Source organism: Rhinolophus ferrumequinum, chromosome 26 (genome assembly GCF_004115265.2).
Source record: "Rhinolophus ferrumequinum isolate MPI-CBG mRhiFer1 chromosome 26, mRhiFer1_v1.p, whole genome shotgun sequence".
Taxonomy (NCBI): Eukaryota; Metazoa; Chordata; class Mammalia; order Chiroptera; family Rhinolophidae; genus Rhinolophus; species Rhinolophus ferrumequinum.
In genome coordinates, this window is record NC_046309.1 from 15651661 (window position 1) to 15677871 (window position 26211).

The following is a 26211-nucleotide window of genomic DNA, read 5'->3' on the forward strand; positions in this document are numbered from 1 at the left end:
TCAGTTATTCAATTGTTTATTTTACCAGGCCAATAGCTACCTAATACATTAATTTAGGCTATCTTGATAATTAATTGTGTTCATGAATATACAGGCAAAAAATTTGAGTTCAGAAAGATGAAGGTTTAAATTCCAATTTGGTCAGTGAACGTGGGCAAACTGTCTAACCTCTCTACGCCCCAGTTTCCTCATCCCTAAAATGTGAGTATCACGTGTTTTGCTGGCTTGTAAGGATAAAATGAGGTACTACATGTATGAAGCGCTTAACGGACACTTAGTGGATAGACATCGGATTATTTCTCTTGTCTTTTTTTTAACCACTTCAGTTTTTAACCTGTGATAATGAACGAGTAAATACAAAATATATCAGATGATGTTAAGCACTGAAAGAAGAGCAAAGTGGGAAACCTAACTGTCTACCAGTGGGGAAAGAGGTAGCTAAAATGAGAAAAACTAGAAGGAGACGTGGATAGGTGGCTCGCTCTCAGTCCATACATTGTCAAGATGCACAGGGCAAGTTGTGCTCTTTCAGCCTCCATTGTTTCATAATTGCGACCATTGTATCTAGGAGGATAGGACGCAGCCTAAGATTATAGAGGCAAGTAGAGAAGAAGAAGAAGTCAGGAAGGAGGAGGTGGGAAGCTGACGCTTCAGGGATTAATGAGCTGCCGGGCCAGCCATTGGTGTCCGTGACCTTGAGTCCTAAAGGCAGGTTCCAAGGGTCTGGAAACTCACATTTCCCGTTGATACCCCACTATGCAGTCCAGAGGGTGAGTTGAGTTGTAGCCGCAGTTTCTTTTGATTATTAAAAAAAAACTAAAAAATTCTGATTTAAAAAATAAAATAACCCCGTTACAGAAAGGATATAACCTAAATATAGAAAATTTAAAGGATTTAGAAAAAATAAGCCATACATAATCCCATTAGCTCAATGTACTTAGTGTCAGCATGTGGGTTAATTTTTTTCTTAGTCTTTTTTCATATGCATATTTAAAGATAACTGAAACCATCCTGTATACAGTTGTGGATCCTGTGCTTTTAAATGTGACGCTCTCTCAAAAGCATTTTCCCTGTTGCTAACCAGCTTTTCATAACTATCCTTTTAACAGTGAATAATATATTATTAAGCAACTGAACAGTGATTTACTTATCTCCTTATATTGTGAGATGTTTAGAATCTTTCCAATTTCTTGATATTGTAAATATTTTTGTGTGTGCCTATTTTCTTTTCCATAAGTTAGATTCTCAGAAGTTTCAAAACATAAAATGTCCCAGGACATCAACATTTTATGACTCTTTGTACTTACTGCCAAATTGCTTTTCAAAGGGATTACATCAATATACAGCCCCAAGAATGGCGTGGGAGAGTAACAAATCTCATTGCACCTTTGAAAACATTGGGTCATTACATTATTGTTTTTTCACAGCCTCAGTTTCCAGGTCGTGATATGTCAGATGGTGATAAGCAGGATGGTGAACAGCAAAGTGGGGAAGGGGGTTGATGGTTGCTGTTTTATATACGGATAGAATAATCAGGAAAGGCCTTTCTGAGAAGGTAGCATTTGAGTAACAGCTGAAGGCAGTGAGGGAGTAAGGTATGAGAATTGTCTAAAGAAAGGGAGTTTCAGGCAGAGAAAACACCAAGCAGGGCCTCTGGCAGATTCACGCTGGGCAGTCTTGGAGGAACAGCAAGAGGTGCAGTGGCGCCTGTCCATCGAGAAGAGGGGGCATGGGAGAAGATGAGCTCAAAGGAGGCAGGGGCAGCCAGGATGTGCAAGGCTTTCCCGGCCACTGTGAGGCTTTTTAGTTTGTTTTGAGTAGGATGGGAAGGCATTAAAGAGTTTTGGAAAGAGGAGAGTCACGAATTGACTTGGGTTTCATACGATTGGCCAATGGGTTCAGAATAGACTAAATATGCCCCAAACTAAACTCAGCCTCTTTCCCAGCAAATCTCCTACATTCTCAGCATCCCCGTTCTCTGACTCATCAGTGCTCAGAAACTCAGTCATTTTTGCATCTCAAAACCCGTCATCACCAAGCCCTGTCAACTCTCCCTCCAAAATGTCCTTTGTACCTGCCTTCTTTATCCATCCCCATTGCCCGAACGCTACCCTGACAGTTTCCTAACTGATCTCCCAACCTTCTACCTTTTTGCTCACCACTCAGAACACTCAGTGCTGTCAGCAACCATCCTAAGAAAGCTGACCATTCATGGGTCTGCTCGTTAACTTTGCGGCCCACCCCCACCTCCACCAATAAGGTCCAGATTCCTCAAAATGAAATTCAAGCTCTATCACAATCTGATTCTAATCTAGGGGTCAAAATTTATCTCCCATTATTATTTAGAATTAACTGCGCCTTCCTGTCTAACAAGTTTCCGGAACCAGCTCTGCAGTTCTGACCCTACTCCTGTGCTTACGTTTGTCCTTTGTCTCTCCTCCCCCGCACCTTTCCTTCTAGCCCCACCCAGAAATCCCACCCACACTTCTAGGACCACCCTAAACATCCCCTTCTTCACGAAGTCATCCCTAAAGCCCCTGGCTGGAATTATGCTTATTTCCTCCTGTGCTCCCCTACGCTTTACTCCATGACTCACACAGTCTGTACCACATTATATCAGAGTTTTGTGACTATGCTTTCTTTTCTTCTAAATGACAAGTTCCTTGAGGATCCACAGCGTATCTTAATAGCACTTATTACAATGCCTTGAACACAGGTATCCAGTAAATGTTGGGGGCACTTAAATTCCCCCAAAGCCTTGTCGCTAATTCGTTGTTGAAACACAGTTAGAGTTCAGGTCCCCGGATTCCCAGCTCCGTTTACCTTTCCCCAAACCATTCTATCTTTCTGACTTCTTTCTATGGTTCATTGTCATCTCATCCGAAGTACATTTGAAACCGCTAGAGAATTTTAAGGAAGAATGACTAAACAAAAAACAAATGCTGAAATTTTATCTTCCATGTAGCTACTGAAGCCAAAGTGAACCTAATTTAGGGGCACTAAATTTTCGACTCTGAATTGAAAATGAAAGTTCGAAAACACGGCGCATACACGTCCAGTAGCTTTTCAGCTGCTTAGAATTTGATTTTTTGGGCTGCATGCAATCTTTTAGGACTCAAGTTGCCATATTTCTTGGTATTTTGTAAATCTGTAGTCTGAAAAAAACAGAAAAATAGTGTGTGTGGGATTTTGCTTAACAACTGTCAGCAACATTTCGAGCCTTTAAGAATGGGAGAGGGTTGAAACATTTGGGACGAGACGCTGAGGCAAAGCATCATTCCCAATTATCCCAGTTCTCCCCATTTGGAAAAATAGCTCAAGGAGCTAGTGTCCTAAATTGGGCTCCCCCTTTGGTATTTGAAATTAAATTATACTCATGATACACGTTATATACATCAGTATATGTAAAACGAGAATGAAATTAATTTATAGTATTTAAAATATAGTAATAGCTAGCATTAATATGCACACCTGAGATTTCTTTGTGAGTGACGGCTCTGATGCCTTAGGAAAAGGAAGAAATGACTGAGATAAAACATACGTTTTGGAGAATGGTTTAAGGTAGTGCGGGAAGAAAGGAAATGGAATGACTTTCTCCTCCCCAGTTTTGCCTTCTTCTCTTCATTACAACCTGGAAGAGGACAGCATTGCTCTGAAGAAGGTCCCGTCGAGGTTTCTCACACATTCAGAAGAAACAAGGATGAAATGAAAGCCTACCATTTTACAGGGAGAAAAGGGACAAAACAGAAGCATTGATTCATCTCGGCCCACTCCGTCTCACTCAGAGTGTTACAGCAGCGACGGACTGACCTGTGAATCTGATGTGAATTGTAATACAGGATCATGGAAATGAAAGTCACCTCTGAAGGAGTTTCATCAAACTTCTATCCTTGGCAAGTAAGCCTCAAGCCATTACAAAGAGTTAGTATTTAAGGAACTTCCCCGTCGGCAATTTTCCCCAACTACAACCTGAATTCCACCTTACAGAATGACACGGAGAATTTTTCCTGTGTTCTACAATGGAGTCATAAAAACAGCTTTTAGGCATAACTAATGATCATAAGCATTTCTGTATCACATGGATTGTATTTCTGGACCATTGGGAGATAACATAGAGTAATGGGTAAGAATTCAGGCTTGGAGACAGACAGATTTGTGCTTAAGCCACAGATGTATGATCACAGTCAATTTACTTAAGCTCTCTAAGCCTCAATTTCCTCACCCATAATGTGGGGATGATAATACCGTCCAGCTGATCAAATTACTGTGAAGAATAGTCTAGAACAAGTGCTGTCCAATAGAAAAATCACGCAAGCTGCAAATGGGAGTCTCATACGTAATTTAAAATAGTCTAGTAGCCCCTTTAAGTAAAAAGAAACAGGTGGAATTAATTTTAGCCACATATTTTACGTAACTCAACATATCCAAAGTATTTTAATATGTAAAAATATTAGTGACATAGTTTACATTCTCTTTTTTTGTACCAAGTCTTTGAAATCCAATGTGTATTTTACACATATGGTTTATCTCAACTCAAAGTAACCACATTTCAAGCTCATGTGGCCAGTGGCTACTGTATTGGATAGTGCAGGTTTAGAAAAAGGCTGTAATGCATTTAGCATTGTACTAGGCACTCAGTGAATGCTAAAAAGTTGGAACTTCCATTATTATCGTTAAGATTATTCTTAGAGAACTGTGTAACCTTCTCAAAGCCTTTGCTTCTCCAGACTGGTTCTGTGTAGGGGACTTTTAGGGGTCCTTGGAGAATCTTCCAGTTACTTCTAGGGCAACTTTCTCATGGTCACTCTTTATGTATCTGATGGAAGGGGGCCATAAAAAGTGGGATCTGCATGGAGAATGTGTCCACTGAGTACCAATGACCTTTAGGTACTGACACACTGAACCCCAAGAAGTAGTCATCTCACTAATCTGCCACCTTCTCATATAAATAGGATAGGATAGGGTATTTCCTAAAGAAATCTCTTGCTCCTATATTTTTCCCCTTACAAGTAGCAAAGTGCTGTGCAATACATGGTGCTCAAAAGTTGGTAAGAGAAACATAATTACCTTATGATCCAGCAATTCCACTAGGTATACCCAAGAGAATTGTAAAAAGACATGTTCACCCATAAACTGGTATAACATGTACACATTTTGTTTATCCATTTATCAGTTGATGGACGTTTGAGTTATTTCTACTTCTTGGCTGTTATTTATAATTCTTGGCTGTTATTTATAATTCTTGGCTATTATTTATAATTCTTGCCAATAATTGCCAAGAAGTAGAAATAACTCAAACGTCCATCAACTGATAAATGAATAAGTAAAATGTGGTATATCCGTGCAGTGAAATATTACTCAGTAATAAAAAGGAATGAAGGGCTGGGACATAATACCACCAAGGATGAACCTCGAAAACATTATGCTAAATGAAAAAAGCTAGTCACACACGGCCACATATTATGTTTACGTGAATTGCACACAATGGGCAAAACCACAGAGACAGAAAACAGATGAGTGGTTTCCGGGGGCTGGAGGGAGGGGAGAATTGAGAGTGACTGCTAACAGGTACGGAGTTTCTTTCTGGGGTGATGGAATTTCACCCCTGGAATTAGATAATGGCAATAATTGCACAACATTGTGAATATACTAAACCACTGACTTGTTTCAAGAAAAAAGTTGATTTGTTTCCCTAAGGAAACAATGGCCAGATGCACAAATACTGCCTGAGGCCCAGCATAGAGAAGTATTTGTAAGACTTTAAAAATAGATCACCTGTGCCCAAATATTATTTGATCGGATATCACCTTTAACTAAAGCATCCATAATATCATGTCTCCTTCCCATAAATGAAGATTGTTTTACATTTTAACATTAAGAATATTAACTAGTAAGAGGGTGCAAACCTCAAGGATGCACATGCGTATACACAGATATGTAAACATAAATGCACGTATATGTGTCAGAATTTTCTGAAGGAACGTACCCGTTGTCCCTCTGCTTAAGGCTCTCCCACTGCCCCCATCTCGCCCTTGGGGGTGCCCCATCCCACCCTTCTCCAGTGCCACCTGCCTTCTGCAGAGCAGTGCAGTGTGGCAGTTAAGGCCCCGGCCAGACACAGCCTGACAGCCTGGGTGAAAGCCCGGGTCTCACTCCTCACTACTTCTGTGACTTGAAGCAACTTCCCTAACTCTCCTGTGCCTCAGTTTCCCTTTACCATGGGTCATGGAGAGCGTGCGGGCTCATTGCAAGGATCAGGAGAGTTCACACAGGAAAAGTGCTCACAAGAATGCCTGGCCTATCGCAGATGCGCTGTAAGTGCATCTAAATAAAAATAAATCAGTAACTAAAACCCTGTCCCCACAGCATGCCAACCTTGCTTGAACGTGCTTTCCATCTTTCTGCAGCATGGTTTCCCCCCAATAGCTCCTTCCCTTTCTGCCTTCAGTACTTTGTTCAATGACAACCTCAGCAACCCTGTTAACTCTTCCGCCTACCTTCCTTGCTTGTTTCTGTTTGTAGCATTTATCACTTTCTAATATCCTAGGTGATCTTTTGCTTATGTATCTTGTTTGTGACCCATTCCCTCCAACCAGAAGGCAGAGGTCTTATCTGTCTGTTTGCTCTTCAATCCTACGTACTAGGACAGTGGCTGCTCCACCATGTTTTTTCGAACGAATGAACAGACTGGTTACTTCAGGGAGGGGGGGTGGAATTGGGAAGGGAGTGAGATGTACCTTTCACCTTACCCTTTGGCACCATTTTATATTTCACCACGTGATGAAGTTCTTTTCACAACAATGAAAAGTGAGAAAAGGGTCTGTGGATCTGAGGGAGAAGCGTCAAACAGGAAGACGGCAGGCATCCACGACCAGAGGAGGGTTCTAGAGAAAAGGCAACCTTTAGACCTTACCCTGAGAAAGTGGAAGGACGTCCACCTCAGAAAGGGCATACAGCCCTAGGCTTCAAGCACAGCGTGTACACACATTAGCAAGAAGTCTTTTGTGTTGTGCAATGTGTGTCCTGTACCTATGGGTACAATGAGAAATTTTTCCATGGCAAAAAGCCTATTTCCAGGCACAGTAAACAGAAGCATTTGCATAGGGCTGTTTGCTCACTTCCACTACTGCAGCATGGACAGGCGGGGACAGACGTCTCTGTCCAGGGCCTTCCTGGACACAGGTGGCCTTTCTCGTTCCCTAACAGGCCCTCTGAAAATCTGAGAAAGATGACAGGATCCCATATAAGAGCACTGGATTTCCAATGAGCTGTTCTGTCAACTTATCCCAACTACTCTGGGGTAAAACTCTGCTCCAACTTGTCTTTGGGGTCCCCCCACCTCTCTTTTCAATATCTCCCTTTCCATCCCCATGCCTTACAACCTCCCTGCGCTCTGCCGTCAGAAGAATCACTGATGAGTCAGTAGGCCCTCAGATAATGTATCACCCCCTCCACAAGGTTTTACATTTAAAAAGCAGTCAACAGGAAAGATGATGATGATGATGGTAGCAGTTACCATGTATCAAATAGTTACTGTTCTAGGTATTTTACTAAAATGCATATAATTTATCATATTTAACCCTCCAGTCATCCAGTGGGGATATCATCATATCCATGATATACCGTTTTTCCCCGAAAATAAGACCTAGCTGGACAATCAGCTCTAAGGCGTCTTTTACCTTTACCATGGGTAAAAGGTACCATGGAGCAAAAATTAATATGACCCGGTATATTGTATTATATTATATTACATTATATTACATCATACCCCGTTTTATAGTAAAATAAGACTAGGTCTTATATTAATTTTTGCTCCAAAAGACGCATTAGAGCTGATTGTCCAGCTAGGTCTTATTTTCGGGGAAACACAGTAGATGAGGAATGCAGAGAGGGGTTTCGAGGAACTGTCTCTAAAAATCTTTGCTCTAAGGAATTCCATCATAATATTCAAATGAATGAATTTCTAAGGTGAAAACTTTGACCCTATAGGGAGAGAGCTGGGAAGAGTCAGACAATCACAGCAACCCCCAGTAGCAATGAAAGTGACCATGGAGGCTTGAAACTTCAAAACAAACCACTGTGTCTATGACTGACTGCCTAGGTTCAATCCTGACTGAACACACATGAGATTACCTGGGGCAAGTCACAAAACCTCTCTATGATTGAGATTATTGTTAGAATTCAATAAGAGAATGTCCATAGAGCACTTTACAATAGTGTCTGTATGTGTGTGTGTCATTCAGATGCTGTATATTTTTATTGCTATAAATCCCTACTATTAGAATAATTCATTTCTGGCTTCCATATAATAAAAGTGCTCTTTTACCTGACTTCGTAATGTAGTTGTTGATCTATTTCTTATCGGATGTTTTATTGAAAACGTAGCATAACCATAGAATTTCAAAGGGAAACACCCCAAATCCCATTTTTCTAACACATTGATTAGTTTTAGTTTTGCATATTGCCTTCAAGTTTTGCTAATTCTGAGAAGCTGCATGGACAGGACACTATATTAAATCATTTTGGATTTTTATGTCACTCTGTCACAAATTGGCTGTGTGGCTGCAGGGAAGTTACATAACTGAGCTTTGCCTTAGTTTCCCAAAGGATAAACTAAAGAGGTTAGACCAGATGATCTTTATGACCCATCGAGCTCTAACAGTCTGCGATTTTTCTGTATAATCTACTTTTTTGCATTCATGATATTCATATGGAATTGCATATATATGTATATATATGTATATATATATATACATAATTGTGTGTGTGTGTGTATCAAATGTGTGTGTGTAAGAAATGTTTGCAGAGTTAGTTACCTTTCTAACCTATGTCTGAGAAATAAATTAATGAGTTCTGCAAAGGTAAGGTTATAATGAAAAAGCCCAGGAATTTCAAAAGCAGCTACGAAATTACCAAAACAACTATAAAAATTACTATTTTAATACATTCATGATATACACATTTGCAACTAAAGTACTAGCAAGTCTCCAGATGAATTATAAGTAATTACATTTAGTTTGACAGGCCATTCTAATTTGTGTTGCTATACAGTTACTAGTTCATGGTATACACACAAAAGTGTTACATCCGTGTAGTTTTTCCATGTGTTATTCTGAAGTTTTAAAATGTCTCTAGAAGAAAATCAAGGAGGGAAAAACAAAGAAAAAACACAAAAAGGAGTGACTCCACCTGTCTTCGATCACGGGGGTAGAAACACATCAATGAAAATGTCTAAAATTATTCATGGGATGAAACAGGTGCACTCCTGCACTGCTGCTTGGTGTGTAACCTGTTCTAACCTTTCTAGAGGTGATTTGACAATATTAATCAAGGGCTTAAATAAGTTCCCACCCTCTGGCCCGGTAATTCCACTTACAGGAATTTGTACTAAAGAAATAATAAGTGTGCAAATGGTTTGTTGCAGTATTACATAAAACTGTAAAGAACTGGAAATACTGTAAATGTCCAGAAATAGAAGAATGGCTAAATAGCTGGTGATGCACATACGTATATTAAATATACGAGTGTGTATATGCATGAATGTATATACCTTTAGGATATGTATGTATATGTGTGCAGACGTTTTTCCTGCCACAGCCAGATCATGTTTTGGATACCAACAGTGCTTATTGCTACTGGCTGAGTCTCTTTCTAGGTCTTTTAAGTGAACAGAGGAGCTAGGAAATATTTCTATACATAAACATATTCATCATAAGTTTATACCACTAACTTCTAATTCAAATTCAGGACTACAGTGTTTTTCCCTAACCTCTTCGCTTTGTCATGTGTACTTACTTCCTCCCATGCTGAGAATCCTGATTCTCAAGGACACCGAGCATGATAGAATTAGAATATCCCATAATTAATATCTGCTTTTCCCATATTCCCCAGAATAGCAGTAGCAACAAGTATCAACACCACCACTTATATGATTACCAAAACCTGTTTTAAAATGTTTTTGCAGTTGTTTTATCTTTAGTTGTTTTTATCTTTTTATCTTTAGGGTTAAAAAATAGTAATAAAATAGTAATTAATAGTAAAATATAGTAATTTTTTAACCCACTAGGGATAGATATGTAGTGAAATTACTGTGTCTTAAAATTATTTAAAATGGTTTTCTGTATGCCACCAACTGAATACACAATTAGGCTTTTTAAAAAAATTAGGAATTGCATTTTTAAAAATTATATTTTTATAATTATGGAAAACATTTACATGATTCTAAAATTAAACCTGTAATACAAGGTAGATTCAAAGAAGTCTAGTTTGTATCACAGGCCCTTCCACTTCATTCCTTTGCCCCTTATAGGTAACTATTATTTTGTAATGTTTATCCTTCCTTTGTTCTATAATATAAGCAAATAGATACACACACGTGTGTATATATGTATATATGTGTGTATATAAATGTATGTAAGTATATATTTATATTTATTCTTACAAAAATGGTGGCATCCTAGACTCACTTTTCTCCCACTTTCTTTTATACTTATATCCTAGAGAGATCAACCCATATAAGTATATCTAAAGTTTCCTAATTCCATTTTATAACTGCACAGGACTCCACTCTGTGGCTATCCCATACATACTTTGTTCAACCAGTCCTCTATTCATAGATATGTGGGTTGTTTCCAGTCTTTTGCTATTGTAGTTTCTGTTCTATGGCTTTGTATTATATTTATATATACTCAAGTCTTAAATGTAAATAGATTTTTATGGTGTGAAACTACACAAGACGAGCCTAGACCATCTTATTATATCATGTAACAGGGGAGCTATCAAAGACTACCAGGGTCACGTCAAAGAAAGTCAGGAGTCAATTTGAAGATTTTATCACAGGCCAAATAGGGATAATTTATTTATTTATTTTTAAACTTTTTTTTTTTATTTAAGTGTGTTTTTCCAGGACCCATCAGCTCCAAGTCAAGTAGTTGTTTCAATCTAGTTGTGGAAGGCACAGCTTACAGTGGCCCAGATGGGGATCGAACGGGCAACCTTGTTGTTAAGAGCACCGTGCTCCAACCAACTGAGCTATCCGGCCGCCCCAAATAGGGATCATTTCAGCATTAATAAGAGTAATAAATAAGATGTATTGAATTACAATGTTTCAATTAATGAGTTCAAATGATAATTAAAAAATAAAAACGAAAGCAAAATAATGAAACAACCTGTTTGGCACATGCCAGGAAATCAAGTCAAGGAATAACAGGATGAAAATATCACTATTTTGTAATCTTTAGACTAATGAATCTAGGTAGCATCATAAAACAAGAGATTATTACACATTAGGCACTTCCCAATGACAAAACACACAACTACCTGTAAAGCAGTCTTGCAAAAAAAACAAAAACAAAAATCTGTATCTGATGGAGTCTATAGATAGTTGTAGGAAATACAGAAGACAGAGGAACGTGTTAAATTATACCATGGGATGCAATGAGAAAAAACCAGGTTGTGGAAAGTTCTACAGGACAAACAATGTGGTTTCTTCAACAAATAAATTGCAAGGAAAAGAAATACTGGAGTGGAAACCTATATATGTTTAAAGAGATTTAACAGACATATCAACCAATCTCCAGTACTATATGTGAAATTCATTTGGATCCTGCTTCAAACCAACTATCGATATAAATTATAACGTTTATGAGACAATTGGAAATTTGAACAAGGGCTGAATACTTTAATAATAATATTAAAGCATTATTGTTCATTAGTTTAGACGTTATAATAGTTGTGTTTTAAAAAGTCCTTATCTTTTAAAGATACCTATTGAAATATTTGTGGAGGAGATGATACAATTTCTGGAATTTGCTTTAAAATCAAATGAATGGGAAAGAGGCAGAGGCTATTGATGGGTTGGCCATCATTGGTTGATGGGTACATGGAGTTCATTATGCTCTCTGTATACTTTTGCCTAGATCTCAAATTTCCTATAATAAAATATTAATATTCATGTATATATAACAGGTATTTGTGTGTGTGTATGTGTGTAAACACCCATTAAGGAAATACAACAAAATGTTAATGGTGATTATCTAGGGATGATAAAATTATGGGTGATTTGGTGATTTTTTTCTTATTTTTACTCTACTGTATATTCTATATTGTATACTACACATATATTCTTTATCATCAGGAAAAACTTATTGAAAAAGAAAAATCTTTTATCTCTTTAACAATACCAGTTTTACAATGCAACTAGAATTCACTTCTGACACAGTGAATAAAATAACTTTGTATGCTTTTAATATAATTGGGGAAGGCAAATTACTTTATGTTTAATTATATTTAGTCTTGAGTAGGTACAGATAATATTTCATGAACATATAACTCTAAAGTAAAGTTTGAGGTTTGGAAATTCTGTCATTTAGTGTTATAGGATAATCTTAAAATGATAGCTTCGGTGTAAACAGTTAATTTTTTTTTTCCTCCTTCTTACATAACACAAAAACAACTGATCCAGTTTGGCACAAACTTTCTCCTCCAAAGTCACCTTTGTGCTGAAATTCAGCACCTCGGGTTTTTAGTCAAATAACTTGCAGATGAGAATAGTTTTCTTAACACAGTTTTCTTGTAATTTTACTACAGTGTTAGTTCCTGGCAACTTGGGAGAGTCCTTTATTCATAGTTAAGTGGGTCGGGTGAATGCTTCTGTCTCCTACTTTGTAATATGCAGAGAGAACAAGCAGTTTAAATCACTCCTTTTGTATTGCTGAAATAAATGTACGGCCCTGACAGTAGACGCAATTAAAGAAAAAGATACTTAATGGATATTGTCAGCATATTAATAGTTAATAGCAGTGCTGCAGGGTTTGTCATTCAATTACGAGGAAATTAGTCCTTTAAGATCAGTAAAATTTAAAAAAACCAACTTATAAAAACAAGTATGTTTTATCACTACATATAGACAATAAGTATATCATCATCTGAATCTTTTATAATCAGATAATGGTCCCTTCTTCATTTATTTTGAATTAAAGACACTTCATTTATCTGATTTTCCTACTTCTGTTTGTTCACATGTTCCTAAAGAAACCATAGTCGGCTCTTGTTATGAAATATATTAACAGATTATCATAAAAGCAACATTTTGTTCTCAATGTAGACTTTAAAAGTTATTGGTAGATGTAGTTATTCATTTGGAAGTGAAATTTTTTGATTTAAAAAAATGGCTAGAGGCAGATAATAACGATTTGGGCCCATTTGTTCATGTGAGAGTCCATGGATCATTATATTATATACTTCACATAAATTCAATCTGCATTTGTAGCTGTGTGCCAGGCTTTGTACTAAGTATTTTTTTTATACAAACAACCACAATTATGTATGACAATAATCCTGTGAAATAGTTATTTTGGAGCGAGGTTAAAGTTGCTTGCTCAGGGTCACACAGTAATCTACTTGATTGCAAATCTTGCATTACCGTTTTTAAGTTTATGAGCATTGGTGATGGAGAGCATTTGTAGCAGTCCTTGATGCCTAGCAAGCCTTGCACTAGAAAGTATGTTGAGTCAGTTCAAAGGCTGATACTCATCTGTCTCCCTGTAAAAACCGGGTTCTCTGCCTCCGCCACACACTGGAAGATGTACAGAAGGTACCTTGGGCATCACATCACAGCTAAGCTAGAGCATCTCCCCGGAAGAAACCGACCAAAAGGCATCATGGAGAAGGGAGAGGACAATCCATTCTTCACAGCAGCCAAGCAGAGCTAGCTTTCTTGCCTTGATCTTTGAACAAATATAAAAAGGATCTGACATCTGTAAGCCTGGGAATAAACAGTGTTTTGATTTGGTGACCAGCAAACTAAAGGCCAACCTGACAAAACTGATTCTTGACATATTTCCAACAAGCTTCACTTGTTTCATCCCAATGGGCTCAAAGCTAAGAATTAAAAACCTCAACTTCAGTAAATTATATGTTTGAAATATTGAGAGTTCTAATTAGACCGGCATCCCAAATGCCAGTAGAGCCCACTCTACTCATAACTTCATGAAAAACTGTTTGTTTGGGATGTGGTTTTTTTCAAAAACAATTTACCTTCAGGCTGAGTTAAAGAATGGAATATGTGAGAAAATAATTTTCCAGCTTTTGTTGACTCAGAGATGAAAAGGAAAAGTATGTTTATAGGAATTTGGCTGCTTGGTAACTCGAAAATAATTGATCTAAGAAACATGAAATTTTACATATTAAATGCGAAGTCCAATTATAACTTTCAAACGTAATTTTCCAAAGCATCCCGTTCTAGCTTCTAATGCTACAGAATCATTCTGATGGGCATCAATCGGGCACCAAATGAACTATTCCTATAACGTTGTGCTAGAAGTTACTAGTAGGAATATTTTATTTGTGGAGACCTAAATACAGTTACACAATACCTTGGAAATGGACTTGAACTAAAGGATCTTAAAAATAAATAGGAACAACAAAAATAAAACATGACTAACTCTCCTGCCACCATCAAAGTAAATGTTTCCAAGGACTTGAAGCCAAGAAAACAGAAATCCATAAACACAAAGGCCAAGATGATCAGTTGATTCTATGAGGTCTCCATACATGACAAAACACAATTCTGAAAACCAAACAAATCCAAAATAATCCCACCTGTTTGGGAGGAAAGAATGCCGAAGAACCTTGACCTTTTCTGCCTCTCTTCCTAACACAAAAATCCCAGCTTACAGCTGATTTTCAGATGACCAAATCTTCAAAAATTATGGGAGACGGATGTCCTAAAAATGCAGTAAGTTCGATCCCATGGATTGTGTGTCCACATTAGCTGAAGGTGTAACTACTGAGGGAGGAGTAATCTACTTCATTCATTTTAATAACCCATTCTTTCTCAGATTTGCCACGGAACCAACTCAACTTAATTATTAAGGCACAATAATATTAGATGGAATTATTTTTCAATCCCAGAATTTTTGTTATGGAGAAAAAGCTGGGACAATTTAAGCAATAATGTGCTTCATTTCTCCTTTTCTGTATCTCCATTCTTGCTTATGTATAAGGTATTGAATTTAACTTGTTTCATTCTTAATGTTTAGCATCTTGTCTTCTTTTAGAAAAATTTAGATTTTAAAAGGCTGTAGGGTAAGTCTTGGTGACTAGTTCCCATGAGGAACAAATCGTAGTTCCTAGAGCTCAGACTCTTGCTGACCTGGAGAACACAGGCCAAGTTTTGGCTGCCCTGAAAAACCCTGCATACACAACTACTGTGTTTCCCCGAAAATAAGACCGGGTCTTATATGAACTTTTGCTCCACAAGACGCATGAGGGCTTCTGTTCAGGGGATGTCATCCTGAAAAATCATGCTAGGGCTTATTTTCCGATTAGGTCTTATTTTCGGGGAAACACGGTAACGCATATTCTAGATTTTACCATCCCTTTCCCAAAGCACTTCCATGGTTGCCCCACCTGCACAACCTATCCTTGTACCCATGCACACACTATTTCTTTTCATTTGGATACAATATTGCTAAAGAGCAAGGTCACTTGAAAGGAAGCTGAACTTGGAGGCAAAAGCCAAGTGTTAGTTCCTGCTCTTCAGGGCACCAGTTACAGGCAATTTACTGCAGTGAGTAAGCGTGTGCCTGCTAAAACCAGAATGCGTAGGTACAGATCCTGGTTTTTCCACTTCTACCTATGTGACTCTAGGCAAGTTATATAACTTTTGTGCCTCAGTTTTCTTATTTGTAAAAGGGTGATATCAATAATGACCTCATAGAATTGTTGTGAAAATTAAATGTCTTAATAGGGCTTAGCACAGAGCCTCAAGTATCTTAAGCACTCAATAAATGTCAGCGATTATTGTCGCTAGCTGCATGACCTTGGGGAATTCACCTAACCTCTGCAGGACTCCATTTCATCTTCTGTACAAAAAGGGATCACGTGGTCTTGATGAAGACCAAATAAACTCTGACAACGTATGAGGCCATCATTTTAAAAACATAATCAAGTATTGATTAGATAACTCCTTCAACCTATTAGAATTAGTTCCTTTCTGGTCTGTGCTTCGGTAATACTTAAAACACACACATACACGTGTAGCACACAGACACACACACTCCTGCTGTAGCACTTGTCACACTGTATCATAAGAATTTGCTTACCTGTCCACCTCCCCCGCTAAGAGTGCATCCTCTGATTCACCTCTGCAACCTCGGCACATTGGACATACCTGGCACAGGACAGGTACTCAATAAATACTTGTTTAAATGAATATTGTCCAAATGACTGAGCAGGAATTCTCAAGGCCATTGCCAAGAATGATGGATTATCACTTTCTGCCAACTGTCCTCAGTAGACCACCCGGAAATGTGCTTGGTTTTCCTCATGTGCTATATATTGAGATTCTGTCCTTTCGAATGCAGCTTGTGTGGTTGCATCCACTCCTTCTTTTCACTTAGTAAATAATTATTGAGCATGTATGATGTGCCTATGTATGGTGGTGGTCCTATGCTGGGCTCCATATAATGTACCAGAAATGGCAAATGCCCAGGCGACTTTAATTCCTGCATACTATATTGGAAGAACCTATTTACGAAAGAATCATTTACAACAGGAGATAGTAAGCTCCTTGGTTTGATTACTTCATTCGAGTGACCAAATCTCAGCGTGGGAACAAAATGGTGTTCTAGAAGTGGGAACCCTTATAGAATAATAATTAAGGTCAGGGATCTGACAGCTGAAGTCCAAATCCTTTTTTGCTTTGTACAAGGAGTAAGGACCCGGGGGCAAGTTACTTAACCTCTCTAAACCTCACTTTTCTCATCTGTAAGATGGAGCTAGTAGGATTGATGTAGGTATTAAAAATGACAACCCACATTAATCTTACTTACTATGGTCCCTGCCATATAGGAAGCACTCGTATGTATTTAGTGTTGTGATTAACCCAATCCCTCACCCCAGTGTTTGAAGTTCCATTAGAAATATATTCAGCAAATGGGGCATGACTACCCAGCTTCTGCTTGAACACCGCCGGGGTCAGGGAACTTACCATCGCCAGCAGTTGTCCATTTGATGGCTAATTGTTGATAAATTCTAGTGAGTTGTAATATACATGCTTACATCTTTCATTCATGGGTCCTCGATCTGTCACTTGGGATTACCCAGAAGAAATCTAATCTCTCCTCTGCAGGCTGGCCCGTCTAACTTTGGAAGGTAGCTCCATATGCTCGTCATCACCCTCCTCTACGTCCACACTCATCTTAGATCCTTTACTCATTTCTGATAATGACACTGCCTACTAGATCCCTCATTATCCTTTTTATTCTTTCGAATAATCTTTTATCAATGTCGCTCTCTCAAAGGCTGAAGATCAGAATTCACAAACAGAACAAAGTGGCCTGATCACCAGGGAATACTAGACAACTACTTCCCCACTTGAACCCTATTTCTATTAATACAACAAAAGATGGATTTTGGGAGGGAAGTTATATCACACTGTGTTGATTCATCCTCTACTCACAATCAACAGGAGACTAAATCTTTCTACATGAGCAATTGTAGGCCATCTTGGGACTAGTACAATTGCATTTAGGATTTTTGAGTACTTTATGTGTTGTCCCCATTAAACTTTATATTGTTAGATGCGATTCATGATATCACTTTATCAGGGTTTGTGGGGGAGAGGAATCCTTTGTACCATCCAACTTGCTATCCTTTCTACTTGTGCATCATCTCTAGATTTGTTCAGCATGCTGCCGGTAGTATCCACTTAGTCGTCAATAAAACATGAAGGGGCACAAGGCTGCCAACCAGATTTGCATCAGATCCCTAGAGACTGGGTGTTCATCAGCCTCTTAACATTTTTTGAAAGGACATCATTTACACTATATGCTCAGCACTTGACATAGACCAGTTACATAGCATTTAGTGTTCCAAGTGTTGAGCACACGGTGGTGAACAAAACGAAACCAAACAAAATCCCTGCCCTCGTGAAACTTACATTCTAGTAGAGGAGATAAAGAACAAACAAAAAGATAAATAAATAATGCTACTCTTTGAAAATGAAAAACTAAAGCAGGGAAGGGGCTCGAGAAGGCTGACTGGAGGGATGGATGTAGGGATTGATTGTCTGCGGGCAGTAGGGTTAACGCAGAGTTGTTTCAGAGTTTGATTGCACTGCTCGTGTCTTGTATTCTTAGTATGCATCTGGCCCAAAAGGTGTCCCAGACACAGTGGGTAGCAAGTCTTTCTGATTTCTCAAAACTCAACTTTTCTCTACGTGGAGTTGTATTGGGAAAAAATTGATAGACCAATGATGAAGAAATTAAGTAGTCATGAAACGAAAACAGAAAAATCGAAAGAACGTAATTCCTCGAGAGACTTCACCACATTTCTTCCTATGCTCAGGATAGTCCAACATTGTGAGGCCAGCTAGACGAACAGGGAAGATGCAAGACCAAGAATTTTTAAATTATTGCTCTACAAGTAAATGCAAAAGATAACACTTACCTTATTCCAGTCCCCATGTTCTCAGGTATGGCGTGGGTTATGAATCCAATCATTTATGGAAAGTCAGGAGGATGGAATGCTGGGTGACCCCAAAACAACGGCTCAGAAGAATCTGATATTGAACTCTGGAAAAGAAGCCCATAAGGGACAGATCTGAAATCTACCTGTATTATCTATTCTCTGCTCATGATGCTAACTAAATTTGATAAATTCTTCTAAATAGCTTTAGATAATCTTCAGATCCCTTTGATATTAGCAGGACAAATCAACTTTTGTTTAGTACAATCTTAATTGCACCCTCTGATTGGGAACTTATATGCTCACAATGAGACTTTTAACATTTACATTCATTCATTCATTCATTCATTCATTCATTCACTGAGCATCTCTTCTGTACCAAGTTCTTTGTTGGTGCTGGGGATGCAAAGGTGATTCGGATAAATATGGTCCCTGTTTACATGGACCTGACAGTAGTGGGCAAGATTAAAATAGGAAAGCAGCTCTGATAAAGCAGTGTTTTATGCGGCGAAAAGTACCCAGAGCTCAAGGAGGGTCACCTCACCCAGACTTTGGGAGACTGGAAGTTACTGACTTCTACACGGAGCTTACAAGGTATGAAGGAGTTCATCCAATAAAGAGGTAGGACAGATCTGTTTCAGTGGTTGCAAGTTTTGGTGGGAACGGAAATGACTGTGCATGCTTTGCCTCTGAACACTGAAAATCACTCAGCACAGCTGAGGCCGAGTGGTCAGAGATGAGCCTGGAACAGTCAGCGGAACCAAATTACTCATAACCTTACAAGCCATGTCATAGAACCGGTAGAGTCTGCTGACATTTGTGATTGCGTGAATGTTGGAGTTTTACAGGGAGGGAAGTCGAGACTGCTGCTCAGGTTTTGGACTTGTACTTGAACAGCTGGATGGGCAAGGCTATCACTCACTAAGAGCAAACATACAGATACAAACTAGAGGGGATTTGTGGGAGAAGGGGACAAGTTCAGTCTTGGGTCTGTTGGGTTTGGTTCCTGGGGAATGTGTACCGCCAGGTAGCAGTTTGATCTAGAAGTCGGAGGATACAGGTTTAGAAATTATCGGTACATGGCAGGCAACAATAGAATCCACAGGGATGAAAGAGAGACCCTGGGAGAGTGTGGTGGGCGAGAAAAGGGCCCAGGAGAGAACCCAGAGGAGCCCCAAAGCTTCGAGGAGGGGCAGAGAAAGGATCCTTGAAAGAGACAGTGAGAAGGTGCCACCAGGGGGACAGGAGGGAAACAAGAAATATGAGGCATCACAGCAGACAGGGAAAAGCACGTTTCAAGTCGGTTGTGGTCAACAAAGCCCAGTGCTGTCACGAGACCAAGTAAGAAGCAGCTCAAGAAACACCCATGGAGTGAGAACCAAGAAGACATTTGGCCAGTTGGGCGGAAGCAGGGTCGGTGCGGGCCGGACCCAGGTCACAGTCAGCTGAGGAACAAATGGAACCAAAGGACGCAGACAACTGTTTTCCAAAGTTTGCCTTCAAAGTGGAAGATTCAATCCCTAGGTTTTCTTACCAATGGTTGGAAAATGGGGCCACCAGGAGGGCTCCCTCACCACTCTTACATTAGCCTAATTAACTACATGACAATGCCCTTGGCAGGTGTGGCCTGTGTGGGGACACACAGCTTTCTGATAACTAGGGCTGGATGTGGCTAAAACTGGGGAGTAAACCAGATCTGCCTTTCGTGCTTGCCTCTTAACTCTCTTCTGTACCCACCCTTCTCTAGGTCTCTAAGGTCCACCCAGGCTTCCCGGACCCAAGACCTACTGTGGTGCATGAAGGTACACCTGAGCAGCCCACCTCTCTGAGCAGCCCACCAATGAAATGACCTTCCCAGGTAAAAACCTGGTTAGAAACAACTGTCACATTATTATCGCTCACCTATTGCTGTAGCTCATGTATTGGGACAGTCAGAGGGAGGGAGGAAGAATTTGGTCACCTTGGAATCTGGAGCAGGCAGCTGGCTCCACAGCTGGCCAGGCAACTGTCCAGGCAGGGGTCCTCTCTGAGAGCAGAATCCAGGAGCCAAAACAAATGGGTCAGGTGAAAAACAGATGACCACAACAGCAAGCCATGCTGAAGGTTGGTCCTAAAGCATGAAGGTGAGCCAAGACATAACGAATGAACACGGCAAGGGGTGTGGATGAGAGGGGAGGAACAGCGGGGAGTCCAAGAGCAGGGACCAAGAACTACAAATGGGCTGAGCTGTTCTGCACACGCAGAGGCCAGGCACAATTATACCTGGGCAGGTAGGTATATCCCCATCCGCTCTGGTATCCTGACTCCTTCCCCTGGGCTGGTTTAGTTCTCATGCCCTCATGATACAAATGGAATTTCTGACATTCACAACAATTCCCCAAACCTTATTTTCACACCCCCTCTCCTGCCACCATAACCCTGTATTCCAAGAAGATAGGAAATCTGTGACGTGGTTGGAGCTGACGGGGTGCCCTGAGGCATCCGCTGTAGCTAATTGGAAAAGGTGGCAGCCATAGTTATCTCGAGCCTAAGAACCAGGAGTTGCCATCAAGACTTGTCATGGCTCATTTCAGCCCTAAATCAATAACAAAACTAGCTGCTTGGCTTGACTAGTTGAAACATTATTTGGAAATTGTAATCATCCCAAGATAGCTGTGAACCCTAAAATGCACACGATGACTAATCTGGAAGACCCAACTCTCTGTAGTTGGTGATCACAGCACAACGAGGAGATAAACAATCGTGGGAGACATCAGATACAAATACAGTATTTTTACCTTGTGCACAGACTAGCTAAGCTGCACAAACTGAGTTTTCAGCTAAAAAAATTTTTTTTCATTTTATTCGAGTCAATAATTTACCCACTGGATAGTGCTTAAAGTGCAGTTTTCATCTAACTCTCATTTAACGAGATCGAAAAGTAAAAACTAAATAATAATACCTCATTTGTGTATCCTGCTTGTCTTTCAAAGAAGACATCATAACCCATTTTATACTATGTAATTTACAGTAACACTTTTGTAATCTAAGTACTAGTAAGGGCTATTATCATTTTACAAATTATGCATGAAAGAAGCCCAGGCATGTGGGAATAAATAACTGGTTCAATGTAACTTCCATTTATAGCTGTATAGCTGTTTTTTTTTCTTTTTACAATGTAGCCAAACTTAGATAAACATGTTTATTAAGGGTATACCTTACCCTTAAATTTTAAAATGCAGAATACCTTGCTTAAAAGAAATATCAAAGACCAAAATGTTCATGTGTTCCACAAATCAAATCTCTCTCCCAAATCTAGATCAAAAGCAATCAATTCCTACTATCCAACTCTGATTTTAATCAGCATGGTTCCCATCATTTTGTGCCACCCATATTATGAGTTGATTGTGTGTGTCCCTCTTCTCTTCATACGCTGCCATGATCCTGTCATCTCAGTCGGATTTGGAAAGTACCATTACATTCACAAATTCTGCATATATGTAAGGTCATTGGCACTTTTAAGCTTGTATTAGCTTCTGTTTGGGGGGATAACATTTTTCTGATCTTTTCATGTATTCATTCATTCACTCACTCATTCATTCACACTCTCAAGCATTCACGCATCCATTCAACACACATTGATTGTGTGCCCAAAATGCACAGACTGTCTTCTAGATGCAAAAGCTAAAAATAGGAAGATGACAAAATCACTGACTTCAGGAAATTCACAGCTCAATGAGGGAGCCAGGAGAATACACACCTGTAGTCCAGTGTGGTTGGTGTGGAGGTGGAACCACATGGAAAATAGTTTGGGGAGCACAGAGGGGAGATCAGTCTCTGTCTGAGAGAATGAGGAAGGCCCCCTAGATCTGAGCATGCCAGGAAGAAGCGGATTTGGGTATTTCAGGTAGAGGGCACAGCACGGGCAAAGGCACCGACAGACAAATAAGAACCCAATGTGTTTGGGGAACTGGTACGGACGGTACTCGTATGACAGGTAGTTCTTTAAATATTCTATGGCTGGTTCGATTTCACAATCCAGGCCCTGGATGTCACCATAAATAATTCTGTAAAGGGAAATGTATGGCCCCTGTGTCATTTATCCTCCGTCATGGAAGTAAAAGCACATTCTACATGGGATCTGCACCAAAGTGCCTTTTGAGACTCTTTTCGAGGAATGTTACATGGGAACAGCACAAAATCAAAGCTTGGGGCTGGTCTAGCCACGTGCTGTGTTCTCCATATTTCATGCCAGTTATACTCCAGGGAGTAAGAACAGGTGAGAACAGCCTACCTAGTCTTCAAACATGGGTGATCCCTTAGCCCATCTCCATTATTATTTCAGTATAAAAATTATATGTAGAAATACTGCCAAATACAGCATTTTCAAATGCAGTGTTGAATGGGTCAGACTTTTCCTGTTCACCTCTTTCCAACCATTCAGACTTGGTGTTCTGCCCGGCCTCCAACATAATGAAAATCAGCTTTATTAGGTTTCTTATCAAACTACCCCCACACACACACTAAAGAGGTGTTTGGAAATAGTCTCTGAGAATCCTACACCCAAGACCCTGCAGTGACAGCTCTCCCTGAAGCCTCTGAGAAGCTCTGCATTAGAGGGCTCATATGGAACCTTCCCTAGACTACGTCTAGTGCCTCGGTAACCTTACTCTAAATTCTGTTGTCACTTAAGAAAAGCTTTGTACCACCAAATCGCATCCTGGTTTCTATTTGGAAAATTTTCAGAGACTCTAAGAGTTCAAAATAACTCATCTATTTTTGTTCCTGACCAATTATGGGATCCTCTCTAAGACACCATTTTTTTCATTTAGCCAATACTTCACCCATTCCACGAACATCAACTTCCTCATTTTGGATTCTCTTGAAGCCGATCCAATCAGCTTTTTGACCCCTGAAAACACACCTATGAAGCTTGCAATGACCTCTGTGTTGTCCAATCCAATGGTCAATTGTCCATCCTCATCTTACTGACCTCTCAGCAGCCTTTTGCCACCCATGGTCACTCCCTTCTTGTTGAAATATTTTCTTCACTTGGCTTCTATCGCATCACGCTGTCTTTCCTCCTACCTCATTGTTTATTCCCTCTCAGTCTCTTTGGCTGGGTCCTTCCTGATTTCTGAATGCTGGCGGCCCCCTGGTCTTCTACAATCGCCTATCCAGTCCATTGCTTTAAACACTGTATCTCTTGCCCTGACATCTGACTTGGAAGCTGAAGAGGGTTTCTTTTCCTAGAGTGCTGAAATTTGGGTTGGGCCCTGGAGGAGGATAGGAGTTGGCCAAGGGGAGAAGATCCTTAGGGCATAAGATGAGAAAAGGCACAAAGAGGTGACAAAAGGGACGCCTGTTGTGGGCTGAAAATGACTAGTAAGGTAGGTTGTAGCCACACCGTGAAAAACCTTGATTTACAGCTAAGGACTTTAGACTTGAGATGAAGACAACAAGTAACTATAAATAAGAGACTCTTAAACAGGGGAGAGATAATATGGATGACTAAATAAAACTTTAGTAGCAAGATGAAGGCTGAACTAGAGTAAGGGGCGACTCCAGCCAGGAAAGCCAATGAGAAGACCGCTGTCGTAACGTAAGGAAGAGATTACAGTCAGAATCACCATAGCAGCCGTGGGGCGAAAAGCGACGACATATCCAAGGGAGATTTAGAAACAGCAATGATGACCAACTTATTGATTCAACAGGGGTTTGGGAGTAGGGCAGAGCGGCCAAAGTTGGAGTTCAATAACATTAGGCTAAATAAGGGAAGGAAAGCAAGTGTGGAGGGGATGAAGAGTAGCACAGGAAGTTAGCAGTGATTCTAGGATATCCACTGGCGAATGAAAGACCCATCTGCAGATCAGGAGAGACGTTTGGACGGCAAATATAGGTTCAGAAGGCAGTGCCCACTGGTGGCTAAGTCCTCAAAATGGATGAGATATCCTGAGGAGGGCAAACAAGAACAAGAACCCGAAAAAAAAGCACACAGGCAGCTGTCAGAGGGGGAGCCAGGGGAGGAGAAAGGGCAGGTGCAGCCAGAGCGCGAGCTGGTGAAAGGGGCCGAGTGAGGTTTGCAAGGAAAGGGAGAGGAGACCTTCAAAGAGCAAATGAGAAGCAGTTCTCCCTGGGGTAGGATGACTAACAAGATTAGGTTTGGTAATTCGATCTGAAGAGCACAACGTCTAGAGTTAGAAGGCAGGCTGGAACGGACTGAGGGAAGACTCTTCTTTGAAGTTTGGCTCTGAGGAAAGCAGGTAATGGTTTGGAAGAAGGTGGACTTGGGCAAGGTATAGGAATCTTTTTTTTTTTTTTTTTTTTTTTTTTTTTTTTTTTTTTTACGAGATGGGAGTTTTAGTACAACTGGTGACCGACCACCTAGCTTCTGCTCAAACATCTCTCGGAAATGTACTCCCCCGCAGGACACCGGCGTTGCATCTTTGAACAGTAATTGAACAACCGATTCAGTTCAGCCTAGATGTGCCAAGTGCCTTCTATTGCAGAAGCCTTGGGCTTGGCATCTCAGTGCTTAAAAAGATACGCAAGACACAGTTATGTTTTGGTTTTTCATTTACTGGCCCAAATCTGCCTCCTTCTAACCCAGCTCTCTGTCCTCTGGAGCCACATGTAATGTAAGGAGAATTTCTTCCCTATTGCAGCCCATCAACTAACTGAGGATGATTTGCAGCAACCTCTTGGGTTTCTTCACGTTTAACTGTTGTGAGATAATCCAATCTTTATGTATGTATACGTACCTGTATGTGAGTATGTATGTATTTTGTTACCTCTGGAGAGCCATAGCCTCGTGTGTCCCTTTTAAAATGTGGCACATAAGAGTTAGCCGCACAAACCAGTAGGCACATTCTCTCCCTTTTCTGGGACACTGTCCTGTCAATGCCATCTGAAACTGTATGAGTGTTCTGACGTAACACTACTCGTGGTACTTCATAGGGAACCCAAACCCTGAGAGGTTTTGCATCGGAGATGTTGATAAACTAGGTCTCCCAATTCTTATATTTATACAATTGACTTTTTTAAAGCCAATTGCAGGATTTTGCATTTCTTTCCACACTAAATATTATATGTTAACATTTGGCTTTTATTAGCCAATAGTAAAAAGGGTAAGGGCTTAGAAGTCGGACAGATGTAAATTGAAATTCCGATTTTGTTATGTATGTAGCCCAGTGACCCTGGACGTATCATGATCTCTCTCCATCTCAACTTACTTATCAGTGAAAATAGGAATAATCATATTTACATCGCCAAGTGGTTCTGAGGCTTAAAGGAGGGCCGTACCGTACCGAATACATCCTTGCCTTAAGTCGTTACTCAGGATTCATAAATCATCCTTTTAATAAAAAAGAAAACACAAAGCAAGTTGAGCAGAACAAGAGCCAAGGACCAAAAGAATACACTTTAGTATACTAATTAAACATAAGGGCTCTGAAACCAGACTTTCTATGACTGAATCCCAACTCCTCTACCTACCAGCTGTCGAATTGGAAGCAAATTCATAAACCATCCTGAGCCTTGGTTTCCTCATCTACAAAATGGGGATGATAGCAGTGGCTGCTTCTCTGGCCGTTGGGGGACATTAACTGAGCTGATACATGGAAAGTACTTTTGTGCAGAACCTTACCCATAATGAGTACTCCGTGAGTGGTATTACTATTACCACTAGAAACCTCCAGGTAAACAGGGCTGTTTTAACACAAATTTTGGGGTACCATCATTTTATCTGCTAAAAGTACTGTA

At 39.9% G+C, this 26211-nt stretch overlaps 1 protein-coding gene and 1 long non-coding RNA gene across 2 annotated transcripts in view; one reads left to right on the forward strand and one right to left on the reverse strand.

The window, feature by feature from the left end:
- Positions 1-18442, forward strand: part of LOC117018316 (uncharacterized) — a 45885-nt gene extending 27443 nt beyond the window's left edge. Inside the window, exon 6 of the long non-coding RNA XR_004422214.1 lies at positions 18352-18442. This is a non-coding gene — a long non-coding RNA (uncharacterized LOC117018316). The remainder of the gene's footprint in view (positions 1-18351) is intronic.
- The window catches only part of MKLN1 (muskelin 1), a 261571-nt gene extending 242997 nt beyond the window's left edge, over positions 1-18574 (reverse strand). The window contains exons 1-2 of the mRNA XM_033099259.1: positions 18454-18574; positions 16107-16174 (exon numbers count right to left, since the gene is read on the reverse strand). The gene's annotated coding sequence lies outside the window, so the exon portion shown is untranslated. The remainder of the gene's footprint in view (positions 1-16106; positions 16175-18453) is intronic.
- Between the last annotated feature and the right edge of the window lie 7637 nt (positions 18575-26211).